Here is a 17533-nt window from a genome sequence, read left to right on the forward strand (position 1 = left end):
CACCTGAGACAGCTGGCTGCGCCATCGCTGAGCGGGTCCCACCAGGCTGGCCCTCAAGCCAGGTCCCCAGAAACACGCTGCCGAGCAGCCGTATGTGAAGGGCTGGAAGAAGCCCTGGGCCTTCCCCCTGTCCTCCCCGTGCGCTTGGGGCTAGCCTGCCCTTCTCCCTGTATCTCTCACCAGAGCGGAACCCCGGAGGGGAGGCGGAGAACGATGCAGGCTTCAGGGACGGGGGCCTCCACCCTCCCCCGAGACAGTAAATGGCTGAGGCCCTCTTTTTGCCCCAGGTATCCCGAGCCAGGAGAAGACCCTAGGAGCGAAATCTCCCCCTTCTCTGGGCTGGGGCTGTCCTGGATCACAGAAGCTGCCTCGGGACCATGTGGGCGGTCGTGCTGTGCTCTGAGCATCCTCTGGGCCTTGCCCCAGGAGGACTTGCGTGTCACAGTATCCATGGCCCTGACCTCCACACGTGGGCCCCTGGCCCTGGTCAGCTGACCTGGTTAGGTTACCCTGCAAAGACTGTTGGTCCCCAGGGAACAAGGACCGTGGGGACTCCAGCAGGGGCCTGACGGCATCTTCTTGCAGGAGCCGTGGCGCGTGTGCGCATCCGCAAACACACTCCCAGCTCCGTGGCCTGCAGCCCCAGCTGAGCCCCTGGGGAAAGGGGAGCTTTTTCCCAGTGCCCTCCCCCCAGGCTGTGACATCTGCCAGCAGGCATCAATGGCGTGTTGCCATCTGCCCCCTCTTCGTACCTGTAGCTCCCGTAAAGGGTCCACGTCCTGGCCAGTGGTGTGTACTCTGCCCCAGCCTGCCCTCGTCAAGGTCACGGGCCTGCCACTTGAAACAGCGATGGCCGCGATCTGTCTGAACGGGAGAAGTGAAGGTGTTGCTGCGGCTCCATATTTCAACGAAAAATATATCTGTTGGAGAAAAAAAAAATTAACAATAAAGATTTTTAATAGCTTGGTGTGTGAGCTGAGTTATGTCCCGCAGAACTGGGTGCACTTACTGCTTTCCCCACGTCACATGGGCTCTGAAGCTGGGCCCTCTCTCCTCAAGGAGGCACCGCAAGGAGGGTTGAAAACACCATGTTTGCTGGTTTAATTGTGACCTGGAGCAGAACTCAGGCTTTGGAAGAATTCCAAGTTCTCCCCAGCCTAGCTGGCAGGGCCACAGAAGGCTGAGACCCCTTTTGGACCTGGAGATTCTAAATATCATCCTAGATTGGACAGGTCAGTAGTCTTCAGAGGTGACCTCGCCCTCTCTCTGTTCCAGAGCAGACGCCGAGCACCCTAGAAGGTGCTCCCTTCTACCCTAGACACCGGCATCCTGTGTGATGGCAGTGGTCTCAGGCTGCTTGCAACACAAGTCCAAACAAGATATCCGGTCCTTCCGTCACCCCAGAAATGGGAGATTTGCTGGTATTCAGCTGTATTTTCAAGTTTAGAAGCTGAAATCATTTCTCCTTTAGGAATTTTTGCTTTGGAAGCATTTTCTAGAATCTTTCATTTCCACCCTTCATCATCCCATTTTAGGACTTTTTTTTTTTTTTTTTTTTTGCTGTTTACATGGACTCACTGCTTCTACTTCCTTTTCAAAGAGTTTCACTGGGTACTAAACACCGTGGGGTTCATAGAATATGAGGACGGATGACACAATCCACATTGTTCACTCTCAGTGCTGGGAGAGGTGTTGGAGGTTGCGTGGCAGCCCATGCAGTGTCACCTCTGAAACAGCTCTAAAAAAGGCTTATCTAACCTTTGCTTGAATGCCCCCCTAGGATGGAGGACTCACTACCTCACAAGACAGCCCATTCCACCTTCAGGTAACTTACATTCATCTCTACATTGAGTTGGCCTGCTTTTCCCTGTAACTTCCCTTTCCAGGAAGGAGGGTCTTGAGAAATAGACCAAAAAAAGATAGTTGTATTAGCCAGACATCACCAAGACACATCAAGGGTTCACGTTAGGTAAATTATTTGTGTTCTGAGCTGCATGGTTGGGGAGTTAACCTCGGAGCCAATCTTGCTCTTCTAAGCTGAGCCACCGAGCAGAGGGAGGGGCTGGCTGGCTCTGGTGCCACCACCCTGCCCCCTGCAGCAAACCTGGAACTGGAACCGGGAGGGAGGGAGGCATCCCTGCAGGGTTATCTTATGGGAATTAGGCTACCAAGAAAGAGGAGTCGGGACACCTCAGCAGACCAAGGGAAGACACTGGGGGCAACACTGAGTCTTTGAGGCTTCACCTTCCTAAGTACAGGTGTGTGCGCAGCCAGAAGTGACAACAGGTGGCACTCGGACTGCTGGGGACTGAGACCAGCTGGGGGCCAGGCTGAGTCTGGGGGAGGCCAGGGATGGGCTGAGAAGGGGGGGCGGACAGCGCACCCTGCCTTTTGTTGGTGTTTCCCAGCCCTGGGGGAAGGGCGGTTGGGAATGAAGGGCTGTTTTTGCCTGTCCCTGCAGGTGCCTGGCAGCTGGGAGAATCCGGACTGCACTAGCCTTTGAACGGGACCCTTTGTAGCAGGGAAACTGATCCCTCCGTGGCACCTGGCTCGGTGGTTGGGGGCAGGAGCCAGCTTCCAGGGCCGGGAGCTCAAAGGTGGGGGTGTCCCCAGGGGACCCCATCACTACCCATCTGCCCCGCCTGCCCTCTCAATCTGCCTGTTACCCATGGCACCCACCGCTTTCCCAGACGATGAAATAGTCCCAGACCGACCTGAGGCTATGGTTAAGAAACAATTCTCTGTCCAATGAAGGAACTCCTTTTCCTGGGGCAATAACTGGGTGTTTAGGAGATTTGGTGGGGAGGTTTGGGGCTGACCATGGCTGCTAGTCCTAATTGAAAGAAAGGCCTCCCCCAGGGTAGGGGCAGGGAACTGCTTGTTGAATGTCAGCCAGGGTTTGTCTTCACTTTCCTCCTTGACATTGGAACTGCTACCTCACGGACGGCTTCCCAGAGGGACCTGCCAGTCCAGTTAGGCAAGGGGGCTCAGGGAGCTGGTGACAGGAGCCGAGCCACACCCTGCCCTGCCCGGGGCCTCTTCCTGAGTCCCCAGGGAAGCCGCAGAGTGTGCAACAGGTGGCCTCCCTGTTTGCACACCTGCAGGAGCCCCACCCCACATACACCGCCCCGGGAGGTGACTTCAGACCCAGAATCTCTGAGCGTTTCCACCTCCTTGGCCTTGGCCCTTGAGGGAGGTGTGTTTTCACAAACATCTTTTATGCAGGTGACTGCCTCGTCCCCGTTTTAGTAACACAGGAAACGCGTGTTGGGTGCCACCTGGGTGCGGGTACATACGCTACACATGCAGCGCCTTCAGTCATGCGTGAGGGAAGTGCGGTGTTCTCCTCATTTCACAGATGAGGACGTGGGGGTTACATAGTCTGCGAACAGTCAGCGTGGTTCAGTCAGAACTTGGACCCGGGTGTCTGACCCCAGACTCCATGCTTGTAGCCACTACTCTGACTGGGAAGCGGGGGAGGGAGAGTAAACCCCACATCACCGGGTTGCCCGGTGGCCTCTCGGGGACCCCAGGACCAATCTGGGGTTTGCCCTTGCTCCCCAAGTCCCGTTGTGTCCGGCTACCTCAGGTTGTGAAATATTTGGCAGGTGCTGGGGCCTCAGGCCAGCCCTCAGCTCTGGGGGGGAAGCCGCTGCCTTTCCAGCCTGGGTGTGACGCTGGCCTCCCAGCAACTCGCGGGGCCCCGGCTGCTGCCCAGAGCCGGCCATCAAAACTCCTGTTCTTTGCTTTTCGTCCACTCTGATGCCTCACGTGGGGACCTGGCAGTTCTCCAGGCTGAGCTGGTTTTTCTAGAACAGGTTCCTCTTCCACTTCTCCCCGCCTCCTCCTGGTCACGGCCCCTGGCCAGCATCCGGCAGTCCAGCCTCAAAGGACACCTGTCCCCACGTGAGGTCACTGAAAGAGCTCAGAATTAGGGGACTGCAGGCTAGGCTAGGAGCCCTGCCTCCCTACTGTGACCTCTGTACTCGTGGGCAGGTCTCAGCCTTAATTTTCTCATCTGTAGAATGGGAATAATAATAAAACCCATTGTACCTTCGACAGATTCTACACACAAAAAAGTTTTGAATCCACTAAAGCCCTAGATAAACATGATTCTCTCTTGACCTGGTTTATACTGTTCAATCCCACAGTGTAAGTCTCTATGTCCGTGCAGCGGGGGTGCTGGGAAGACAGTGAGACCTCTGGAGGCTGGCTGGTGGGATCAAGAACTGGCCCTGCCACCTGGCAGCGGCGTGACTTGGGGCACGTAAGTTAGTTTCCTAACTTATGGAAAAACAGGAACGAGAACATCTACCCCATAAGCTGTGGCTGACGGTTATGATACAATGGCGAGTGACGAGTTTAGCAGAGACCTGCCCACAGTGGGTGGTCGGCACGTAAGGGCGCGATTAAGTCATGTGACGGTCTCCCTCCAACCCCTGTCCTCTCTACTTAGAAGTCATTCAAAGCAAGGCCTATGAGTGTTCCACCTGGAGGGGAGGAACCTGGCCCCAGGTCCAATCAGGTGCTTGTTAAATGCTGCTTTGTGTGTGGGGTTTTTTTTTTTTTTTTAGATTTATTTATTAGGCACACACACACACACACACACACACACGAGAACAAGCAGGGGGAGGCACAGAGGGAGATGGAGGAGAAAGAGGATTCCAAGCAGATTCCCCTCGAGCACAGAGCCCCACCATGTGGGGCTCGATCCCATGACCCTGAGATCATGACCTGAGCTGAAACCAAGAGTACGGGAAACCGACTGAGTCACCCAGGCACCCCTGTTAAACACTCTTTTGATAAATAAGAAAGAGCTGAGATGATCCCTCGATAGAGGCTGAGGGAAGAGCTACCTCCTGCTCCCCACCCCCCACCAGGACCTCTCCCTCTGCTGAGCAGCTTTGTGAGGGGGGGGAGGGGAGCTGCAGCCGTCCAGCAGCCTTCGGACCAACCTGCGGGGCTGCTGGGGTCCCCCAGATGGACCTTGTCTTATCGGACGGGCGAGGAGGGGCCTTGCCGAGGCTGGGAGTGGGAGTCCTGTCTTCCAGGGACCCTCCTGCTCACTAGCTCGTGCTTAAACTCCAAATAGAATCCGAGCCAGCCAGAGAAGGGGATAAAATTAAATCCTTGATCATGATCAAGTGGTTAAAAAAAACCCATCACAGCCAGAGGCTCCTTCCCACTGCAGCCAGCTCTGCTTCGGAGCAAACAGGAAGGACAGGGGAACCGCTGAGCCCCAAGGCCCCCAGCACCCTGCCCGGGCTGCCCTCCATCGGCCCCTCCCAGGTCACAGGTCTCCGGCCCCAGGGCCTGGAGTTACCCTTCCTGGCATGGATCTCCAGGGAGAGGGATGAAGCCCCCACAGGCCTCAGGCAGCGGCTGCAGGTGGGGGAGGCCCTCCTGGGCTCTGGGTTCAGCTGCACACACCTGGGTTCCCCTTCAGGCTCTGACAGTCACAAGCTTTATTTTGTTTGCGACAAGGTCCACCTGGGAGATGCCCTCAGCTCTCTGCAGCTTTGGGAAGCTGCGATTAATGTTCTTCCTCCTCGCAGACCTCAAGGTTTCTCTCCCAGTTGGGCTCAATCTTACAACCCTGAGATCAAGACCTGAGCAGAGATGGAGAGTCACCCAGGCGCCCCTAGTGACAGCTGTTGGAAGGGGACACCTGTCAGGCCTGCTTCCCAGCGGGGAGCATGGGAGTGAGCGGTGATGGCGCTACCTCCTGGTAGCTGCACCCCCATCCCCCAACACACACACACACACACCCCTGTGGGCTAGTGGGGGTGAGGGCAGGGTGGCCCCAGTTTCGATCTCCCCGGAGACAGGGGCTGCGCTGTTTGAGGGCTTTCTTCTGAACAGGCCAGGGTGGGTTGACACAGCCAGATGTCGGGGGGAAGGCAGGCTGAGATGCCCACCGCGGCCATGGGGCTCCCAGGCCTGGCTCTGGTGCCTTCTGGGCCCCTTCCTGGCCGCAGGGCCCCCTTCCGCAGACCCGCCCTGAGGCCGCCCCCACCCCCGAGTTGGAGTGTAGTGGCTGCACTGTGGGCACCTGGCAGGGCAGAGTCTGGGGTGACCGGGCGGGCCCCCGGGAGCCGGGGGCGGGGGTGCTGGGAGGAGGGAGGACTGGGGTGGCCCTTGGCCTGGGAGCTGGACGCAGGGAGAGGAAACAATGAGGCAGTAAAAATAGCTCTTTGTTTACCGTGGGCCGCACATCCTCATGCGGCCTTGTGTTTCTGTGAAAGGAAAACACCGACCACCCTGGGGAGCCAGGGCAGGACCCCTGGCCCCAGGCATGCCGGGGGCTCAGCTGTGAGTGGAGAAGGGGCCTGGCTGAGGGGACAGCAGAACAGGTCCCCTGTGGGGCCAGCCTCCCCCTCGGCGGTTCCCACACACGCTCCCCCTGCTGCAGTGCTCAAAGCCTCACGACGCTTTGAGGCTCCCGGGCCTTGCGGGTCACTCCCGACACCGCCGCCTCCACGCTCCCTCAGCAACAGCCCTGCACGCCCACCCTTGCCAGCCCACGGCTCCGGCTGGCTCGTCCCTCGGGAATCTGTCTGGGCGTGCTGGTCCAGCACCCAGGAGAAGGTGGTCTGCGGGCTTTCCCCTGGCTGAATCACCCCCTACACCCCAACCAGAGCTGCCCCTCCCTGGGAGGGGCAGCCCGGACTCTGGTCCTCAAGGTTTCTTTCCAGAACATTCCTTCTTCATGGCTCTCACAGATCCTCCCAGCTCATGCGGCTTGCTCCAGAGGGGGTGAGCCCTGAGCCATCTGGATGACCCCCCGGACTTCTCCAGACTCCCCGAGAGCTAACCTAGCCCAGCTGCACCCCTACACCAGTCAGGAACTCCCGACCAAGGACCTGCCGTGGGCGAGCCCACTGGACGGGGATGAGAGGAGGCGGCCTTGTCCTGTGGTCTCCGAAGCCACTGACCTGGTGATAGACTGCCACAGAGCAGCGTCCCACGGGGAAGCAAAACCCTGGTCACCGAGGAGGCAGACCAGGGCTGGAACCCCCAGGCTTGTCCGCAGGGAGCTGAGGTGGTCAGGAGGGCCCCTCAGAACTCCGGCACCTGCCCGTGGGCCACCCTCCTCGTGGCCACGTTGAGAGGCTCACGCTTGGGTCAGGGCAAAGTAGTGGCAGAGGCCTGTGTGCGGCCTGGCTGGGGCCTGGGCCTGGGTCCTCCACAGTGGCCAGGCCGAGAGAAGGCAGCCCGAGGGCCCTGGAAGCTGCTTCAGAAGGAGAAAACATTTGGAGTGACGTGTCAGGGCAGGTCCCGGAGTTCAGGCAGGAGACGGGGGGGGGGGGGGGGGGGGGGGGTTTGCAGAAAAACTGGGGGCATGCCACGACCTGCCTGGCCTGGGGCATTCCTGCCGGTGCTGGGTAGGCCTGTCGTGGCACCCCCTGCGGCGTCTCCAGGCTCTGTGATCTCCTCAGGGCCCCAAGCATTTGTCCCTGGGGGAAGGAAAGACAAAAGTATCCTGTCCCCACTCTGAGAGGCCAGGAGGACAGCAAGCTCCTGCTTGGGTGCAGAGAGCAGAGAGGCTTAGGAGATTAAGCTCCTCAAGGTCATTTGCCAGCCGAGGAGGCTGGGGTACGAGACGGGGGTGGGGCCCTGTGGATGGAGCAGGGACCACCGTCAGTCCTCCGACCTCGGCTCATCCTGTCCCATGCGTCCGAGCCTCAGTTTCCCAGCTGTAAAAGGGGGTCGCCCCTCCGATTCTCCCGGCTCCCCACCTTCCAGGCACGGGGGAGCATTAGGTCCCCCTGTCGCCCTTTCCAGTGAGTGTGGCCTTGACCGGCTTTAGCCAATTGAGTATGGGTGGAAGCAATGGGTCATTGCAGGTAGAAGCTTGAGGAGCCGCTGGAGAATGTTCCAGAGGCTGCTGCCTGTCTGCCTGGCCCTGGCAAAGCCCCAGCCCGTCCACAAGCGAGCAAGGAAGTGTGTGGTTCTGTCCCTGGGGGTCTTGGGTCTGCCTATGTCTGCACCATCGGCTGGCCTCTCCGGGTCACTGCGTTGCCTCAGGGATCTCGAGCCTCAGAAGCTGGGTTGCTTCTGACTCTTGCTGTAACTGAGAACACTCTGTTCCACGCCCAGCCCCACGGCTTCCCTGAAAAGCTGGGTCTGGGAGCCACTCGCTGTTCTGGAACTGGAGAAAACACCAAGAACACCTCCTGCCCAGATCCCCACCCTGGGTTCTAGAAGGGCGGGGGCTGCCCTTTGCACTCAGGATACAGATCCATCGAGGGCTCCCTATCCAGGGCAGCCCCAGGCTTCAGGGGCCTGGCGACCTCTGGCCTCCTCCCCCCGCTCCCCACTCCCAGCCTCCTGTCCCTCAGTCCCTCAGACACGCCGCCCGCCCCGCCTCAGAGCTCGTGCCTGTCTTCCCTCTGCCTGTACTGCTCTTCCCACACCCCTGAATCCTCAATTTTTAGTTGTCAGCTTAAATGTCACCCCCTGCCTTAGACTCCCCGGGTGGCTGGAACAAAATCCCACACACTGGATGGCTTATAAACGGCAGAAATTCGTTTCTCGCAGCTCCGGAGGCGGGAAGTCCAAGATTAGGGTGCCCGCGTGGTCGGGTTCTGGTGACAGCCACCTCCCGGGTCCTGTCTCCCCTCTGTGTCCCCCCGTGATGGGACGGCCAAGCGAGCTCGTGGGCTCTCATTCACAAGGGGGTTCTACCCCCGTGACCTAATCCCTCCCCCAAGGCCCACCTGCTAACACCGCCATACGGGGAGTGGGGAGGATTTCAACATATGAAACTGCGGGGGCGGGACACGAACGTTCACACTATAACACCCCGTCAGAGGACTTTTTTTTTTTTTTTAAGATTTTATTTATTTATTTGAAAGAGAATGTGTGAGAGAAAGAGAGAGAGTGCGTGAGCAGGGGGAAGCAGCAGAAGGAGAGGGAGAAGCAGACTCCGAGCTGAGTAGGGAGCCTGAAGTGGGGCTCCATCCCAGAATTCTGGGATCATGGCTTGAGCCAAAGGCAGATGCTTAACTTAACTGACTGAACACCCCAGGCGCCCTGCCTTTCCCCCAGAGGATCTTTTTTTTTTTTTTTTTTTTAAGATTTTCTTTATTTTTTTGAGAGAGAGAATGAGAGAGAGCATGAGAGGGGAGAAGGTCAGAGGGAGAAGCGGACTCCCCATGGAGCTTGGAGCCCGACGTGGGACTCGATTCTGGGACTCTGGGATCATGACCTGAGCTGAAGGCAGCCACTCAACCAACTGAGCCACCCAGGCGCCCTCCCTCAGAGGATCTTAACTGACCCTCTGTATTTTGCTTTCTACCCTCTGACATGCTCTGTTTTCTTTATCTGAAACATCTCCTTGTTTCTCTCTCTAGCACCATGGGAAGGTAAGGCTGTGGGAGAAGGCTACTAGAGCCATGTGCAGGGGGCAGCAGTGGTCCCTAAAGGGAAGAATGCTGGGTGGTCAGGGACAAGCTGTCCACTCTCAGGACAGCTGAACCCTCTGTGTCAGAAAACCCCATGGTGATGCCAACCCGGATGCCCAGCCAGCCTGTCATGTGGGAGAGAAAAAGCAGGGGGAGGAAGGAGACTCTCCCACTGAACTTGAGATCAGAGCGCTCTTCTTCTCCATTCGGCCCTGGCTTTGCCATCCTAGAGGGATGCTGTAGTGTCACGCAGCCCTGTCTGAAGTGGCAGGTGTCCCACAAAGGTCAAAGGAGGCTGGAAAATGCATGCTGTACACATTCGTCTGGAGAGTCACAATATAGTGAAGGTTCTGAGAAGTCCTGCGACAAAGACATCCATTTCGTTTAGCTTCTCCCTTATCTATTTGACCGCAGAACTCTGAAGTTTCTTATGTATTCCATAGAATATTCCATAAGAACTACTCTTGTGGAGGACAAGTACAAGGTATAAAATCAGAACTCAAGTTCCGAGCCCTGCTTGTTCCTTGTGTCTGACCTCTCCAAGCCTTGTCTTCCGCGTAAAATCAGCGGTAATACCGGCAGAGTTGTTGTCAGTGTGGAATGAGAAGGGGCCTTGGTGATAAGTATCTCCTAACCTGCAAAACACTGTGCGACCCCCTGAGCATTATAACTGGCTTAACCTGGGAAATTACATACACTGTTTACCTTACAAGGTTAGGGGAGGCCAAAGGGAAAGGCAGTGACTCACCCAAGACTGGCCAAGCTGGTGACTGGTTAGAGACGGACTCCACGGGGAGGAGGAGCTCCAGCAGCAGGACCGTGAAGAATGAACTCCCAGGGGCCAGGAGAAGAGAGGGGACACTGATGGGGGGACAAGCCCCGGGAAAGGTGTCTGGTGGGAGGGAGGTGCTGACTATCCCTGGTGATCACTTCTTGAGACTTCTCAGCAGAGCGCAATGCTGGTGTCCCCTCCCCTTGTCCCCTCAACCCTGGGGGACTCCGTCTGGAACAGAGTGGGTCTATGAGTTTGCTCGGGCTGCCTCAGTGAAATCCTGTAGGAGCTCAAGCAACAGACAGCTACCGTCTCACGTTCTGGAGGCCAGAAATACAAAATCGAGGTGTGAACAGGGTTGGCTCCTTCCAAGGGCCGTGCGGGACAACGTGCTCTAGGCCTCTCTCCTTGTCTCTTCATATTATCTTCCCTCTGTGTGGATAAATTTCCCCGTTTTAGGAGGACTCCTGTCATATTGGATTAGGCCTACCCCAGTGACCTCATTTTAACTCAGACGATGTCTGTAAAGATCCTATCTCCAAAGAAGGTCCCATTCCAAGGTACTGGAGGCTAGGACTTCAGCATCTGCTTTTTTCGGTGGGACACCATCCAACCCGTAACAGTGGGCATTTTCCCCAGCGGATACCTCCCTCCCTCTCACCAGCCCAGTTCCTTGGCCGAAAGCATGTGGATTCTGGCCTGCCGGAAGAGAGAGCCCATAATCGTGTTAATTGCCACAATACTAGATCTGCAATTAATCTGCCATGGGAACAAAGAGCAAATGCACTAATAGCACATAATTGGACCTAAACCACACCCTCGGCAGAGCGGTGCAACCGAGCTCTGCTGTTTATGCTCCTTTTCAAATTAGCGAAGATGAGCAAATTAACATCCGCTTCCCCTCACCCTGCTCAGAGGGGAGCTATGGGGGGACCTCGGGGATGGGGAACGGGTGGTGGGGCATCCTGGTCAGATTCTGTGAGAGCCAAGCATCTGGACCTGACCTTTGGAACCAGACGCAAGTGAGGACTTAGTAAGCAATCCAGACCTTTCCTTAGGTTCTGACATCAGACGACCTGTCTGGGCCTTGGCCGATGCCTGGCTCCGGGGCGGCAGTGATTCTTGTGATTGGGACGTGTGGAGTGACTCACCAACGCTGCCATTCTCTGGGGCCCTGGGGCATGTTTGTGTCCCTCTGGAGGCTTGAAGCTTGATGCTTAAGTGCCACAGTTCTCTTCCTCCATTGCTGGGGTGGAGGCCAAGTTCAGAGGCAGGCGGCAGACACCCTCCGAAGGACCGATAAATGCTCTTGGCCTCTCTGGCCTCCCAGCACGCAGACCTGACTGGCTCGTGTCTCTGTGGCTCCAGGGACCGGCTGTCTGGGGCCTGCCCTGCCCAGGCTTGCCTCCTTCGGCTGGAGGCGGCTGGCACGAGCTTCAGTCTCAACGTGTCCCATTGCCTGCCCAGCCAGTGCCAGGCAGAGCCTCCCCGCCCCCCGTTGCGTGGCTGGGGCTCCTTGCCCTCGGTCTCCCCATCTGCCTCTCCCCTCTTCCTCCAGCTCCCAAGCAAAGGCAACACAGACTCAGCCTGCAGCCTGTAGGTCAAGTTCCCTTTCTTCATCCACCAATCACCGCACCTTGCTGGGCCTGTGGGCAGGGGGCCACGGCAGGAGGATTCGCAGACTCTTCCTGCCCCTGCCTCCGCGGACCCGGGCCGAGGGTGACACCTGGCCCTACGTGCTCCGAGCTTCCCTGCGGTTTGCCTCCTTGTCCTTCCCAGGCTGGGCTGGCCTCCTGCCTGCTCCCACCAAGCCAGCCCCAGCAAGGCTCACTGAGAATTCTCCCAGACCTATCTGCCCACCAGAAGATTGCTTCCTCCGACAGACAGCCCCCTCATTTGCATCCCTTAAATCAATGCCTTCAGCTGCTCAAAGCCCAGCGCTGCAACCTTGATGAGGTTGGCTCAGGAGGGGAGAAGAGGTAGGACTCTCCTCCCCTTTTCCTTGAGCCCAAGGGGAACTGGAAACAGGAGGCCCTCGGGAGTGCAAAAAAGGGCAGGAGCAGAAGTCCCTTTCGAGGTAAGGTTCTCTTCCCCTGCTTTTCCTGCAGGCTGAACAGACAATGGGACGGGACGGTGCCAGGCCTGTGTTGACAAGGCCTGCTGGGATATTCCAGGCCCTGAACGTGACCGGGGCTCTAGGTCAGGACCAGAGGGAAGGGAGGCTCTGGGAGGAAGCCACCTACCTCATCCTCCCTGGTCAGACATGCCAGGGCTCAGGCCTCAGCGTTCTTAAAGAACCAGCAGAATTTAGGGCAGCAGAGAGAAGAGGGTTAATTCCCCCCACCCCTCCCTGTCTGCATGTGACCAAACACATCCTCACTGGAATGATCTCCAGCAGCCACTGAGCACTAACAATGTGTTCAGCATAGTGCTGAAACCTTCTATACTTCCATGCTTCACACTTAATCCACACAGTGTCCCTATAAGGCCTATGTCATTCTGATCCCCATTTTATAGTTGACAAAACAGAGGAGAGGCCACCGAGCAAGGAACTGGCAGAATCTGGGTTAAATGAGAGAAGGTCCAAGAAAGGAGGAGTAATCGGAAAAGAGCTACAGTCACGGGAGAAGGCCCGGTCTGCAGGGGTGTGAGGGGGTCTGCAGGGGTGTGAGGGCGGGAGCCGGCCGGAGGTCAACAGGACAGCATGGTCCTTATGCGGAGGGGACGTCTTGGCTGCTCTTCGGGATGGAGCAGGAGGCCTGGTCCTTGGTCAGGGCATCTGGTTCCCCTCATGCCCTGCTGAACGTCCTGGCTCCCTCCTGACCACCCACCATACCACGAGCCAGACGGGGATCAGCCGAGCCGTTCTCCCAGCTTGATGTCTTCTGACCTTCCAGGGCCATGCGGAAACGTCTGCCATCAGGCAGCTTCTGGGAGATAGTAATGTGAGTAAGAGCCTCTGCTTTGGAGTCAGAAAAATCTAGGTTCAAATCCCGACTCTCCTATTTTGCTGTGTGGCCTGGGCCGATTACTTACCCTCTCTCAGCCCCAGTGTTGTGCTCTGTAAAGGAAGGATATTGATGGGGTTCATTGCTGCTGGCATGGAATCAGACAAGGCACACAGAAGGCATTGGGCAGGGCTGGCCCACGGCAAACACTCTGTGAGCTCCTGATCTCTGGGGCTGGTCAATCCCGGCTACCCCGGTGAGGGGGCAGAAAAGGAGAAGGAATCCTGAGCAAGGAAATGAGCCGGAGGCTTGAAATGGCCAGAGATTCTGAAGTCTGACTCTTGATTTTTGTTGGTGCTTGCTGGCTCCAGGGAGTTTGAGGGGCAAGGAAAAAGCACAAAAAGGCCAGAGGAGACTCACCTGAGGCCCGCTGAGCCACTTCTCCACTGACAAGCCACTTAACCCTTCTGAACTGCTTCCCATCAGTTAAATAGGAATGAGTGAGAACCTCTGCCAGGAAGATTGCCGTGAAGTCCCAGAGTGTGGAGATGCCCTTCAAAAGGGGGGGGTAGTATGCTGGGCAAATGCAAACTCTAAAGTGCTCTGTGAACAGAGTTATTTTTTTAAATTTTATTTTATCATCATCATCATCATTATTATTATTTTTAGAGAGGGAGAGGAGCATCAGGGGAGATGCGGCGGGAGAGAGAAAAAAATTTTTTTTTAAAGATTTTATTTATTTGAGAGAGAATAAGAGCTAGAGAGAGAGAGCACACAAAGAGGGAGAGGGAGAAGCAGACTCTCCACTGACCAAGGAGCCTGATGTGGGACTCGATCCCATGACCCTGGGATTATGACCTGAGCTGAAGGCAGATGCTTAACCAACTGAACCACCCAGGCATCCCAGGAGAGAGAAAAATCTTAAGCAGACTCCACACCCAGCACAGAGCCCAATGCGGGGTTCCATCTCACAACCCTGAGACCATGACCTGACCTGAAATCAAGAGTTGGAGGCTTAACTGACCGAGCCACCCAGACACCCTGGGAAAGCAGTTATAACCATCATCATCTCCTCAGACTTTCCAAACCATAGGCACATATATCATCCTCACGTTGAGAACAGTTACTGCTAACTGAGCACCTACCATGTGCTCCACACAGAGCAAAAGCCTTGCTATGCAACCTCTCATTCAATCTTCCCAGTGATCCAAAGGGGCTATGATTACCATGTGCCTATTTTACAGATAAGGAAACTGAGGTTCATAGTAATTGGGTTGTCTGATCTTTTCTGCTAATAACTGGAACCCAGGTCTGTCTGAACCCAGATGATGTAAGACATTCCTCCTATTTTTTTTTTTAAAGATTTTATTTACTTATTTGACAGACAGAGATCACAAGTAGGCAGAGAGACAGGAAGGGAAGCAGGCTCCCTGCTGAGCAGAGAACCCGATGCAGGGCTCAATCCGAGGACCTGGGATCATGACCTGAGCCGAAGGCAGAGGCTTTAACCCCCTGAGCCACCCAGGTGCCCCCCTCCTATTTTTTTAAAAAGATTTTATTTATTTATTTGATAGTCAGAGATCACAAGTAGGCAGAGAGGCAGGCAGAGAGAGACGGGGAAGCAGGCTCCCTGCTGAGCAGAGAGCCCAATGCAGCCCTTGATACCAGGACCTGGGGTCATGACCTGAGCGGAAAGCAGAGACTTTAACCCACTGAGCCACCCAGGTGCCCACCTCCTATTTTTTTTTTTAAGATTTTATTTATTTATTTGACAGGGAGAGATCACAAGTAGGCAGAGAGGCAGGCAGAGGGAGAGGAGGAAGCAGGCTCCCTGCCAAGCAAAGAGCCTGATGTGGGACTTGATCCCAGGACCCTGAGATCATGACCTGAGCCAAAGGCAGAGGCCCCAACCCACTGAGCCACCTGGGCACCCCTCCTCCTATTTTTTTAAACTACTTTATCCTACCCTACCCCCAGTCCTAGGGAATATGAAGGAACAATGGATAGAACCTAGGTTTAGTGCAGCTTCACTAAGCAAGAACAGTGGCCACGCTCCCTCGTGGTCCCAGGGAAGCTGTGCTCTTCTTGCCCCTGCCTTTCCCTTCTCTCTTACTCCTTCCCGGACACCTAGCCCAGCCCTGTCCCCTGGGATGTTGTGTGCAGAACCTCTGTGTCCACAGAGGGACTGTGCTTGTCTGTACGCTGTCTGTGTGTTTTGTGCACTGGGTGTATCATTCGTGCTGCAGAATCAAAGAGCCACCCCTCCGCTCCCCCATAAAGAAGAGTCAGTAGGTCCTGTGCCTTTCCCAGCTCCCCATCCAAGAGAGGAGGAGAAGATGCTGTGTATTACCTTGGGGAAAAGCATGCAATGGAAACCCTAACCCTTGTCCCACCTTTTGGGGGTGCAAAAGCAAGCTGCCTGGCTTCTATGGGAAAGAAAGAAGGAAATTCCTTCTTTGGAAATTCTTAGCAGCTGATGTTGCCTGCGTGGGAATGCCAACTTCCTTTGCAAACAGAGAGCCATAGAAAGCACTAAAAGTAGTCTGAAACAAACCATCAGGCCTCAGCCTGACTTCCTGAGACCACAGGGATGTCCCTTCCTAAATCAGGGCTTCTGCCACTGCCAAAGAGGCACAAAGCTCTGAGCCATGGACAGTAATGAACAATAATGATAGTGACAGTTGTGTGTTGGCTCGTCTGTTCCTCGTCTATTCCTATCCCCCAGGGAGGCAGGCACTGACTTATCTCTGTTTCACAGATGAGATACTGAGAATGGAGAGATGAAGTGCCTTACCCAAGAGGTAGAAATCCACACAGTTAGCAAGAAGCACACAAAGGCTCACTGCAGCTCTCTTTGTCAAGGCAAAAGATTAGAAACAGCCCATTGTGGGGGAGAAATAGTCATCAACAGAGGGCTGATTCAGTCAAATCCGGGACATCCACGTAAAGGAAAACATATGTATGCATGTCAGATGTATAAACTTTATCTGTACGTCACACTTCTGACACCAAATGTGTAGGTTTTCCAAACCAAGCAATTCTCTGATTCTCTGTGGACACCAGCTAGGTGTGCTACAAATAAATTAAGTTCTGATACTGAACTCTCTGAACTCACTGACACTGAACTTAAGGGCTCACTCTCCCACTGCCCCTGCTTTATTTTCTTTCTAAAATTTACTCCCGTTTATTTTTTTATTTTTATTTTTTAAAGATTTTATTTATTTATTTGACAGAGAGAGACACAGGGAGAGAGGGAACACAAACAGGGGGAGTGGAAGAGGGAGGAAGCAGGCTTCCCACTGAGCAGGGAGCCCGATGCGGGGCTTGATCCCAGGAGCCTGGGACCATGACCTGAGACAAAGGCAGACACTTAACAACTGAGCCACACAGGTGGCCCTCCCCGCCATTTATTTATTTATTTTTTTTAAGATTTGATTTATTTATTTTGAGAGAGAGAGAGAGAGCACAAGCAGAGGGAAGAGGCAGAGGGAGAAGCAAGCTCCCTGTTGAACAAGGAGCCTGATGCTGGACTCAAACCCAGTGCACGACACACACACACAACATATGGACAACATGCAGGATCATAACCTGAGCTGAAGGCAGACGCCCAACCAACTGAGCCACCCAGGCGCCCCCACCACCCCCACTTCAGATGCCAACTGCAAGTAGTGGGCTTATAGGTGACTCCCACTTCTGTCTAACTTGGCTACCTTTCCAGGGATTCCCATGGCTGCCTCGTCAGCTTCAATATTTTGCCATAAGGGCTCTCAAAACTCAGGGAAATGCTTTACTTAAATTTGCCAGTTCATTACGAAGGCTATTATAAAGGATACAAGTGAACAGCCAGAGGAGGAGCATGTAGGGCAAGGTGTGGGAGGGTCCCGAGCCCTGGAGCATTTGTCCCTGTGGAGTTAGGGCGCCCAATGTCCCAGCACGTGGATGTGTCCACCAACCCAGAAGCTCTCTGCTTCCTGTAGTTCAGGAGTTTTGGAGAGATTTCATCACATTGGCAAGACTGATCACTAATTTGATCTCTGGTCCCTTTTCCCCCGAACTGGTGGGGGTGGGGGAGTGAAAGTTCCAAGCTAATCACGGCTTGCTTATTCTAGTGACCAGCTCCCAACCAGGAGCCATCTGGGAGCCTGCCTAGAGTTGCCTCGTTACAACAAAAGACAAAAGATGCTTCTCTCACCCAGGAAATTCCAAGGGATTTAGTAGCTCTGTGCTAGGAATTGGAGATGAAGACCAACTATCTATTTCTTATTATATCAGAATATCACCCCGCACAAGAGAGTGCAATGCAGCTCTGAAAGGGATACTAGACGGGGCCATCTCCAGGATATTTTATTAATTGAAAAAAAGCAAGATGTGGATGGGATATGCTTCTTTTTATTTAAGAAAGGGGA

This window comes from Mustela erminea, chromosome 10 (genome assembly GCF_009829155.1).
Source record: "Mustela erminea isolate mMusErm1 chromosome 10, mMusErm1.Pri, whole genome shotgun sequence".
NCBI classification, from domain to species: domain Eukaryota; kingdom Metazoa; phylum Chordata; class Mammalia; order Carnivora; family Mustelidae; genus Mustela; species Mustela erminea.